Source organism: Heteronotia binoei, chromosome 4, assembly GCF_032191835.1.
Source record: "Heteronotia binoei isolate CCM8104 ecotype False Entrance Well chromosome 4, APGP_CSIRO_Hbin_v1, whole genome shotgun sequence".
Lineage (NCBI taxonomy): Eukaryota > Metazoa > Chordata > Lepidosauria > Squamata > Gekkonidae > Heteronotia > Heteronotia binoei.
Window position 1 is genome coordinate 102,207,598 of NC_083226.1, and position 10,938 is coordinate 102,218,535.

General features: G+C 48.1%; 1 pseudogene; it reads left to right on the top strand.

The window, feature by feature from the left end:
- The first annotated feature begins 691 nt into the window (after window positions 1-691).
- Window positions 692-791, top strand: LOC132570657 (U6 spliceosomal RNA; annotated as a pseudogene).
- Window positions 792-10,938: the final 10,147 nt, after the last annotated feature.

A 10,938-nucleotide genomic window follows, 5' to 3' on the forward strand; every position in this document is an offset into this window, starting at 1 on the left:
TTGCTTATGAGTACTACAGCAGCACACCTTTCTGTTTCATATCTTCTTAGCAAAGTTCCTTTCCACAACAACCCCAGAGCTAACTTTGGTCTCAATCTGATCATGCTTTGCCACTCAGAGTCACCCCACTCATGCCTCCCAAGCCTGCACAGCCCATTTCCTAGGCTGCAGTTCTCTCTTACTTCTCCCCCAGAAAAAGGACAACACTTTTTCTACATGTAGGGCTCCAGCCCAAAGGTCTGTGCTCCTGCTGCCACTCCTTGGAGCACCAGGAATAAAAAGGAGGGCAAGAATTGATGTTGGTGACAGCATATCATCACATCCAGATTTGACTCCAGAAGTGATGTCACTGCATTACACAACATTGTAAAAAAGTCTTACATTGTCACACAACACTGTGGTTTCACATCTGGTTTCAGAAACAGACATAATGGCATTAGTGATGCCAATTTAAAATCTCTGTCCCCATTTTGCTCCCCACCTCATCACAGTTAAGAAACTGATAAATTCTATCCATTTTAACATTGATAGATAATACCTAGATAACTAGTGATTACAGAAGTTAAATAATTTCACAGTGAAAGTAGGTGTGGTTCTTCAAGGCTGAAACTGCTGAACAGGCAGGAAGATGTATTTTCTGTTGGTATGTAGACAAAATAATAATAATTGTGAAATGTAAAGTTTCTAGGGCTCACTTTGGCAACAAATACACTAAAACTGAACCAAAATAGAGATTAGCATGGCCACTGTGCAAATATGACACATATATTCATGAAGCATTATACAAATCTTCAAGCTAACACTCTCTTCCTTTGTGAATTCCTGGCTGCCTACTATACATTAACTTTAAGCAATAGACACTGCCTGCTGCACAGTAGATTTGCTTTTCCTGGGGAATAGGAAGCATCTTGGCAGAGATAATGATTGACAAAAGGAAGTCAGGAAAGTTCTGCTCACAGCAGCTGGGCTGAGTTTGTTTTCTCCTCTACTTGCCTTGTCCTGGAAGTGGTCAGAGGCACAAGCTGATGGGCAGAACCAAAAAGCCCTTGGCTCTAAGCCTATGGCTTGAGGCCTGGGACCCTAAGATTGCAAGCCAGTGTATCAGTACCTGACAGGATTGCCAACCTCCAGTCACAAGTAATCTCCAGTTCCCCTGGAGAAAATGGCTGCTTTGGAAGGTGGACTCTATGGCATTATATGCCAGTGCTAGGGTTGCCAAGTCTGCCGCATTCTGTAGAAGTGATGTCATCATGCCCGTGACGCCATGTGGCTGCTCTAGGCATTTCCAGGAAAACTCTATTATTTTCCCAGACACTCTAGCTATTTATAGTACCATAGAGTTTTCCCTCCCAAATGGCTAGAGCATCCAGGAAACCATAGTTTTTTTCCTGGAAACGCCTAAAGTGGCTGCTGCGTGACGTCACCAGTGCAATGATATCACTTCCAGGGTGGTATGCGACAGCCATCTGACTGCACCAAAGAGCACCCCATGCAGGATATGGGCATTTTGCAGGGGAGCATGTGGATGGGCTTCTGCCACTCCATTTTGTGCTGGCCCAATTTAGGATGCCTCCCATGCGCCCCAAGCTGCTGGTCTGGACCCAGCCTCAGAGTAGCTTTTACAGTAGGAGTAGTTCAGCAGTGGAATCAGCTGTCAAGGAGGTGGTGAGCTCTCACTTCCTGGCAGTCTTCCAGCAGCAGCTGAACAAACACTTGTCACTAATGCTTTAGGATGATTCTGCACTGAGCAGCGGACTAGATGGCCTGTATGGCCCCTTCCCACTCTATGATTCTATAATCTGATGTTCTGGACAATATAGGTGGGGACAGTCTTTCAGTTTTCTTGACCCCAAACCATTTAAGGGCTTTAAAGATAACAAACCAGCACTTTGAATTGTTCCCAGAAACAGATGAGCAACAGTTGCAGATCTTTCAGCACAGGGGTGGTACAGTCCCTGTATCTTGTTGCCAACAGTAACATGACAGCTTCAGCTTGGATCAGTTAAAGCTTCTCAACAGTTTTCAAAGGCAGCTCAACATAAAGCACGTTCTAATACTCTCACCTGGATGGAATCAGAGTATGGATCACCACAGCCAAATCATGCTTTTCAAGGAAAGGCCATAGCTGGTATATCAACCAAACCTGGTAAAAAAGTGCTATGTGCCACAGAGAAAACCTGAGCCTTCAACTGTGGGCCAGGAGCACAATCCCCAAACTATTAGTTCTTTGGGAGAGTGCAGCCCCTTCCTGCACAGGCTGACTCCTCCATCCTCATATGGCTTTGTCATTGACCAATAGCACCTAATTCATCCCATTACCTTCTCCAGGTGCCTTCCCCAGAAGACTTGGCTTAGAAGAAGAAGACGACCACAGATTTATACCCCACCCTTCTCTACGCCAGTTTGGTGTAGTGGTTAAGTGTGTGGACTCTTATCTGGGAGAACCGGGTTTGATTACCCATTCCTCCACTGGCACCTGCTGGAATGGCCTTGGGTTAGCCATAGCTCTGGCAGAGGTTGTCCTTGAAAGGGCAACTGCTGTGAGAGCCCTCTCCAGCCCCACCCACCTCACAGGGTGTCTGTTGCGGGGGAGGAAGGTAAAGGAGATTGTGAGCCGCTCTGAGACTCTTCGGAGTGGAGGGTGGGATATAAATCCAATATCATCTTCTTCTCTGAATCTGTAATGTACTGAGAACCGAGACGGTTTGAAGGCAACATTCTTTATTGTGAGCACATTACAAGAGAGGGAGCACGCGGGCCAGGCCCCACTTATATACATCGCCCGGAACTGCCCCCTGGTTTGACCAGGCCAATCCTGGTCAGTCCAAACTTCCCACCACAGGTCTTGGTGGGCGGGGCGAATGGCGAGCTACATCCAGGGACCCAGGGGTCGCCTTCTGTAGGGCTCACCATGCGGTACACTCTTAAGTCAATACATAACACTCCTCCCCCCTTAGCTCAGGACACATAATCCCTCAAGTACGCGGGAGCTGTGCACACCCTGGTCGACCTCCAGGGGGACCCTTGTGGGGTTGGCGCTGCCACTGGCTCTGTCGGGGGCTCGGTTGCTATGGCGGACGGGGCGGTGGTTTCCCCGCGTGGGGGAACCGCTGGCCTATGGCAGATTGCGCCCTCCTGTTCGGCTGGGGCTCTGGCCGTGTGGTCGTCACCTTTGTTTTGGTGTGGCTCCGCTTCCCGCTCGGTCAGAGCGGTCGGTGGGGCCGTTCATCGGGGAGGTGCGGCGGTGGGCTCCTCTCCGCCCGGTATGGCCACTGGTTCATCTGGCAGGGTGCAGCGGCACATTTGGTCAATGTGCCTCCGCAAGATTCGGCCCTCCTCCGTGGCTACGTCGTAGTGACGGGACTTTATGACTCGCAGCACCCATCCTGCGACGCACTCGAGGCTGTTCGCGTAGTTCCTCGCGTACACCGGGTCTCCCGAGAAGAATCCCCAGGCCGCTTCCCTGATCTCGGGGGACCCGCGGATGTCCGAGGCCCGGTCGGGGTGCAGCCTATCCAGTCTCGTGATAAGCTTGCGCCCCATTAGTAATTCCGCCGGGTTTACCCCTGTGACAGGGTTGGGGGTTATCCTGTTGTCGAATAGGAAAGCAGCTAAGCGGTGGTCCCAGTTCCCTTGCACTATGCAACCCAGGGCTTCCTTTGTGGTGCGCACCATTCGTTCCGCTTGGCCGTTAGTGGCCGGGTGGAATGGAGCGGACCGTATATGCCGAATTAAGTACCTCTGTAGGAACTCCTGGAATTCCCTGGAGATAAAGGAGGTCCCGTTGTCCGAGGCAATGGTGTCCGGACCCTGCACAGCGCCCGGATTGCCGCCGCTGTGGAGGTGGACGCTACCGGAATGACTTCCAGCCACTTGGTGTACGCGTCCACCAAGATGAAGAATATTTGACCCTGGAAGGGGCCAGCGAAGTCGATGTGCAACCTCGACCACGGCTTCCTGTTAGTCTCCCAGTGTTGCGCGGGGTCACTGGGTGGTTCGGGTCGGGATTCTTGGCATGCTCTACACTTCCGGACCCAACCCTCTATCTCCTCGTCCATCCCTGGCCACCAGATGTAGCTACGTGCTAAGGCCTTCATCCTCACAATTCTTGGATGAGTTTCATGGAGGGACTCTAGCACTTGCCTCTGTAGCGGGGGGGGAGCACCACCACCATGCTGCCCCACAGAAGACACCCCTGGTGGGCAGATAGTTCCTCCTTCCGCATTGTGTATGCCCTGAACTCCTCGCCCTGTTTTCCCACTGACCAACCCCTTACCACCCAGTCGAGCACCCGCACGAGTATCTTGTCTTGCCCCGTGGCTTTTGCTACTTCTGCTGCGTGTAGGGGCTGCTCCGGGAGCATTTCTATGAGCATCACATGGTGGGCTGGGGCTGGGTCGGGGTCCATGGTGGGCAACGGTAGGCGGCTGAGCGCGTCTGCGTGTCTCATCGCCTTGCCCGGCCGGTGGACCAGGGTGTACGTGTAGGAATTGAGGAACTGATTCCACCGCAGCACGTGCTGTGATAAGATCTGTGGCGTTTGGCGGTCTGGGGCTAAGAGACCCAGGAGCGGTTTGTGATCAGTGGCTATGGTGAACCGCCTCCCGTACAAGTAGTCATTAAACATGTGTACCTTTGCCACAATCGCTAGAGCCTCTTTGTCGATCTGGGATAATTCCCCTCCGCAGGGGTCAGGGTCCTCGAGTAGTAGGCCACCGGAACCTCCCTCCCATCCGGGAGTTGGTGCCCCAGGACAGCGCCCACCCCTGTTAAGCCAAATGCCCTCAAAACGAGGTTGGGGAATTAGTTAGGTGGACACCTGGCTTAATAGGAATCTTTTTACCAGTGTATACCAGGCTCAATCATCCAGAGAGTGAATGCTCAATAAAATGGACTCTAATTTAATAAAATCAATTGTAATTTATTTGGAATAATAGTTCTTTCACACAAGACAAAATACAAAACAATCACACATTCACACAGGTCTAGGAAATATAGATAGATCGATAGGGGAACATATATGGATAAACAGACAGGGCGATATTTACCATCGTAGTCTTCCAGGAAGGTTCCAATGGCGACTTAAGAGGACAGGGGAAATGGACCCAAAACTGTGGCCAGAATTGGGGATGGATGTAGACAGTGGAACTGGGATACTGTTAGATGCACACATGAGTGGAGTTGGGTCAGAGGTTAAATAGGCTCCCTTAGACCCTGAGGGGCTGGGAGGTCTTGGGGAGGAGCAGGGGGGAGGCTCTGTGATGACCATGAAGGCTGGACATTAGCAGAGCCAATGGCGAGTCCCTTGCTGACACCTAATTGGATGCCAGTTTTGGCCAATGAACTTCACCTTAGTCCGGTGAACCTGGAAATTTCCAAGCTGCAATGCTGCCTGGGGCGGCTCCAAGGTATTAGACTGGGGTGAGAAATGGGAATGGCTGGATACTTAAGTTTAAATGGGATTATCTGGGAAGGTGACAATAGGGAATCAAATACTGGCCTAGGTATCCCCGGTGTAGACAAAAGAGTTGACAATGACAGGAGATGTTCTTCTTCTTATCCCATCATCTTATAGGCAGGAAACATTGTTTAAGGTTCTGCTAAACAATCAGGACTAACAGTTGGGCTATTAATCCATTCATGAGGTAAATGGGTTGCTTGCAGGCTAGGAATGACTCAGGGTGCGTACGTGAGATTCCCACTAAGAAGGAATGAAGTCCAGCCTGGCAGGGTATGCTTAGATCAGGAAAGCAAGATGGATTCTGCTGTTGTTAGCCTTAGGTTCATGGAGGCAGGCTGGAAACATGGTGGCCTGGCTTCTTCCACTGCAGTGGCCAAGACTGGGCACACAAGGAGCAGAGTTCTGGCTAACACCCATCCAGATGTAGAATGCTGCTGCAAAGCTGAGGCTTATAGTATCCACATAAGCCTTAGAAACTGTAAGCAAAGTCCACTTCTTAGAGCAGATGTGTGAGAGTCAAATCTCCAGGCACCCTGGCAACCATACTGGTGATCACGATGTCCATATGTATGAAAAGTAGGGGGCTTTTCCTCACACCCCATACGGCGACGCGTCACATGCAAGGATCACTGGTAGGCTCTCATCAAAATGGTGGAGCACGTCATTGGAGATGAGCAACCCTTTTACTGCCTGAAACGCGGCGTCCTGTTTCTTCCCCCAGACCCATGGGGCATTTTTGTCCTCGAGTAGTAGGCCACTGGAACCTCCCTCCCGTCCGGGAGTTGGTGCCCCAGGACGGCGCCCACCCCGTATGGCGATGCGTCACATGCAAGGATCATTAGTAGGCTCTCATCAAAATGGTGGAGCACATCATTGGAGACGAGCAACCCTTTTACTGCCTGAAACGCGGTGTCCTGTTTCTTCCCCCAGACCCATGGGGCATTTTTGTCTAGGAGTCTGTGGAGGAGTTCCGCAATGGCAGCTTTGTGGGGCAGGAACGAATGATAAAAGTTTAATAACCCCAAGAAACTTTGTAGTTCTGCCTTATTCGTGGGGGTGGGGGCTTCCACAATGGCAGTGGTTTTGTCGGATGTCGGGTGGATCCCTGCTGCGTCCACCGCAAATCCCAAAAACTCAACCCTGGGCACCCCCAGGGAACACTTTTCCCGCTTCACTTTCAGACCGGCCTCTTGGAAACGGCGAAGTACTTCCCGCAGCCGGTTGCTGAATTCCTCCGCATCTGGGGTGGCGATCAAAATGTCGAAAAACGGCTGTACCCCGGGGATCCCTTTGAGGAGAGCATCCATCAGACTCTGGAATACCCCCAGGGCCACGCTCACCCCAAACTGCAACCTCGGCACCTTGAACGCCCCCCCGGTGGGTAACTATGGTCTGTGCCTCTGCCGTGGCGGCGTCCACGGGCAGTTGCTGGTACGCCTGGGCCAAGTCCAGTTTCCCAAAGACCTTGGACCCCGCTAACGCAGCCAAAACGTGGCTGATGACTGGAACCGGGTAGGGATTGTCCTGAAGTGCCTTGTTAATGGTGCACTTATAATCCGCGCATATGCGCACCTTCCCGTTCGGCTTTACCGGGGTCACGATCGGGGTTTCCCACGCGGCATAGGAAACGGGTTCCAGCACCCCCTGGGCCATGAGGTGGTCAAGCTCGGCCTCAAGGATATGGGAGGGCCCTTGTAGCAACCCAGGGCCCCATCAAACACCTCCGGGAACTCCTTACACACCTCTTCGAATCCCCGCACCCCCAGCTGCTGTACCCCCACGATTTTTATTCTCAGTGGCCGGAACCAGGCTAGGCCCAACAGTGTGGTGAGCTGTCGTTTGACCACCAGTAAGTCGAGTTTACCCCTAAACCCATTGTAGAGCAGTTTACAAACTCCTTTATCTCCTTCCCCCACAACAGACACCCTGTGAGGTAGGTGGGGCTGAGAGAGCTCTCACAGCAGCTGCCCTTTCAAGGACAACTCCTATGAGAGCTATGGCTGACCCAAGGCCATCCCAGCAGCTGCAAGTGGAGGAGTGGGGAATTAAACCCAGTTCTCCAAGATAAGAGTCTGCGCCAAACTTAAGCTGTTATGGAGAAATAGAGATGGATATTATCTGCTTATTGGTGGAACTTTACTGCAACCCCCTAAAGGACCTCTTGCAGCAGTTTCATGTAGACATTAAAAAGTGGTTGGCTTTTTAATTTGAATTATATTGTTTAAATTGTTTGTTTTGGAAGTTTCTGTAAACTGCAACTTTAGGGAGAAAAGTACCATGCAAGTGCCCTGATAATTAATTACATAAATAAAAGTAAGCTGCTTTGCTCAACTCTAAGGTAAGCAATGAAGGAACAAGATGATTAAGTGGCCACTCCATTGAATCAAGCAATTACAAAGTAAATTAACTCAATTAGCTCAAGAAAGAGGTAAATGTCAGTTTTTATTAGAAAGGTTGCATGGTTACATAGTGTTGGTATAGGGCTTTTTAAAATAATACATTTAAATAATAAAAAACTATAATTTACAAAATAAATATTAAAATCTGAACCAAGCATTCTTCCCCAAACATCAGTGGTTCATTGATCTCACTCATAGTGTGGGAAATGTTGAACAACAGGTAAAACTCTCTCCTTTGTATTGTCTATTCAGCCTAAAACAAAATTTAGTCCACTACTTGGAATACAGAGACTTTCCTAGAGGTCAAATGTAGGATATGCAAAAGTGGACTTGGAAAGTCAAATTCAGGATGGGGTTATTCTGGATGTTAGCAGCAGGAATTTACAATACAATCTGATGCAGAGCTCCTCCAGTCTAAAACCAGGGAAATCAAGGTTGAGTTAAGTTTTCATATTAGGGTTGCCAACTCCAGGTTGAGAACTTCCTGGATTTGGAGACCTCAGCAGGGTATAATGACAAAATAGCCATTTTCTCTTTGGGAACTTCTCTCTATATTTGGAGATAAGCTATAATTTTATGAAATCTCCAGCCCGCACCTGGAGGTTTGCAACCCTAACAATTGCACTGTCAGAGGATAACTATACATTACACACACATATGGAACATAGTCTTGAAGCTGTCAAGTAAAATTTAGAATTGAGATAATTTGGGGTGGGTGGGTAAATACACACAAGAACACATAAAACTGCCTTATACTAAGACAAACTTTCCATCAGGATTAGTATTATCTACTCAGACTGGCAGCAGCTCTCCAGTGTCTCAAGCTATGGTTGCCAGCTTCAGGCTGGGAGATGCCTGGAGATTTGGGAGATGGACCCTGAGGAGGGCAGGGCTTGGGACATAATGCCATAGAGTCCAACTTCCGAAGTGGCCATTTTCTCCAGGTCAGCTGATCTCCGTCACCTTGAATAAAATAGCAGCAGATCTCCAGCCATCATGTGGAGACTGGCAACCCTATCTCAGGCTAAGATCTTTCACATTTGCTACCTAAACCATTTAGCTGGAAACATCAGGGATTGAAACTGGGACCTTCTGCATGCCAAGCAGATGTTTGGAGCCACAGCCCCTCCCTTAATCCTTTGAACACTGCTATTTCTTCTCTCAGGCACATCGCATACAAGACTCCAAACAAATGCTTGCCCTGTTAAACCATTAGGTTAGTCAACTGGGAGTGGATAAATTATGAGCAAGAAATATTCTCTAAAAAATCTGGCTCCTAATATACTCCAGAGAGCAACCATTGACCAATAAGGAATGCAGAGAGTCAATTATTTAACTAAAATAACAACAGATTATGGCAAACAGAAACCATAGGTCGATAAAATGATTAATCAAACTAAAGGATTTAAATAAAACATGTGAATAAAGACACCGGGACAGGGAAAAGTAACCTTAAATACTAATAGAAAATGGTGATGTAGCAATATGATACACTATACTCTATCCTCTTCGACCTATCTAGCTAAAAGCTAAGCTCTCTAAGAGCAATCCTAAATAGGTCAACACAGAAGCAAGTCTAATTTTACGAATTTGAGTTTGTTTCCAGGAAAGTGTTCTTAGAAGAAGAAGATGATGATGATATTGGATTTATATCCCTCCCTCCACTCCGAAGAGTCTCAGAGCGGCTCACAATCTCCTTTACCTTCCTCCCCCACAACAGACACCCTGTGAGGTGGGTGGGGCTGGAGATGGCTCTCACAGCAGCTGCCCTTTCAAGGACAACCTCTGCCAGAGCTATGGCTGACCCAAGGCCATTCCAGCAGGTGCAAGTGGAGGAGTGGGTAATCAAACTCGGTTCTCCCAGATAAGAGTCCGCACACTTAACCACTACACCAAACTGGCTCTTAGGAGTGCAGCCTAACTTATTTTTCAGGAGACCAGTGGCTTTAAATTAAAAGACAGAGCATGAAAAAGGACAACAGAATAGTTAAAGAGGGCCTAGGGTAAAACAAAGAAAATAGTGGAGACTGCTATTAAGGAGACATGAGAGGCTGTCATCAGAGAAGATATCACAAAGTCATCAGAATTTATTATAAAAAGAGGGAAAAGACCCCTTCTGACATTGTCCCCACCCTGCACTTTTTATACCATCGTCATTTATGAGAGGTGACCCCATTCAGTCTTAGAAGTAGTAAGAAACATTTCTGCTTATCCAGTTATCCAAATTTATGATCCAGCTATATTTTGTTTGGGAGTCAACATGATCAGGATCTTCCCAGAGAGCTTCTTCCTTTGTCCACTACATACTTATCAAAATAACACTTGTAATTGTCCTACCCATTCTCATCACTTTATACAGGGACATAAAATACCATTTGGTTCATTATAAAATCAGATCTGCAGTTTCAGCTAATCTTCAAGTGACAACAGACGGGCATTTAGGGGCGGATTGGAGGCATCCCAAATTGGGCCAGCTCAAAAACAGCCAGCCCAAACCCTTCACATGCTCCCCTGCAAGGCGGACCCATCCCGTCTGTGAGGTGGCTTGATGTGATCAGATGGGGGGGGGGTGCCTCAGAAGCCGGACTGCTCTTTTCCTCCCCCAATGAGTCAAGCGCTCATGTGCTTAAGCGTTCTGCGTAGTTCTTACAAAAAAAAAAGCCGGAAACTGCTTGGGGCGGCAGTGATAGGAATATGATAGGAATTCTTCACAATCTTTTTGGATTTTACTGAATAATTTGATTGTCTTTAAACAAAGTTAACTAGCTCAATGAAAATCAGATTAATCCAAGAACCTCTAGAGTTCTACCACAGGCACATTATAAAGGATAAAGTTCTAAAATTAACTGATGGATTTAAAAGTAGCAAGTTATTGATTGTACAACACTTAGAGCTTGTAAATCTGACTCCTTACCAGACAAATCATAACCCTGGTTTTTTTACATAAAACAGGAGCATAGTGGCACTTTATAGATTTTATGCCAGCATACATTTTCATAGGTCATACCTAACGTTATCAGATGCACATGAGTGCCTTTATAATAGGTTGATGCTTTTATATTCACAACAGAAAGACAG